Source organism: Schistocerca gregaria, chromosome 1, assembly GCF_023897955.1.
Source record: "Schistocerca gregaria isolate iqSchGreg1 chromosome 1, iqSchGreg1.2, whole genome shotgun sequence".
Classification (NCBI taxonomy): domain Eukaryota; kingdom Metazoa; phylum Arthropoda; class Insecta; order Orthoptera; family Acrididae; genus Schistocerca; species Schistocerca gregaria.
The window spans coordinates 486128135-486129067 of record NC_064920.1 but is presented as its reverse complement, the minus strand read 5'-3'; positions in this window follow the sequence as shown (position 1 = coordinate 486129067).

Here is a 933-nt window from a genome sequence, read left to right as displayed (position 1 = left end):
GGCCTCATATCTCTAGCAGTCGAGATAACAGTCATCTTATCCGCAGCCACGTCGCGATCCCTGAGTCAACAGATGGGGACGTTTGGAAGACAACAACCATCTGCACGAACAGTTCGACGACGTTTCCAGCAGCATGGGCTATCAGCTCGGAGACCATGGATGCGGTTACCCTTGACGCTGCATCACAGACAGGGGCACCTGCGATTGTGTACTTAACGACCAACCTGGGTGCACGAATTGCAAAACTTTATTTTTTCGGATGAATCAAGGTTCTGTTTACAGCATCATGATGGTCGCATCCATGTTTGGCGACACTTTCGTTGAATGTTTCGCACGCTGACGCTTGTTGAGGGCCCTGCATTTAAATCTGAAGCAATTTGTGGAATGGTTTTACTTCTGTCTCGCTGAACGATTCTCTTCAGTCGTCCTTGGTCCCGTTTTTGCAGGATCTTTCTCCGTCCGAAGCGATGTCGAGATCCGATGTTTTACCGGATTCCAGATGTTCACGTTACACTCGCTGAACGCACATTGGAAGCGTGTGTTCGTCATCGCCAGACTGGTGTATCACCCGGTGTGATGGTATGGGGTGCCATTGGTTACACGTCACGGTCACCGCATTGACGGCAATTTGAACAGTGGACCTTACTTTTCAGATATGTTACGACCCGTGGCTCTACCTTCCATAACCACACAACTGCTACGGTCGCATGTTCTAATCCTGCCTCGAGCATGGATGTATGTGATGTCGTTAGGTTAGTTGGTTTACGTAGTTCTCAGTTCTAGAGGAATGATGACCACAGATGTTAAGTCCCATAGTGCTCAGAGCCATTTGAACCATTTTTTCTACCCTCCATTCGATCCCTGCGAAACCCTACATTTCAGCAGGATAATGCACGACCGCATGTTGCAGGTCTCGTACGGGCCTTTCTGGAT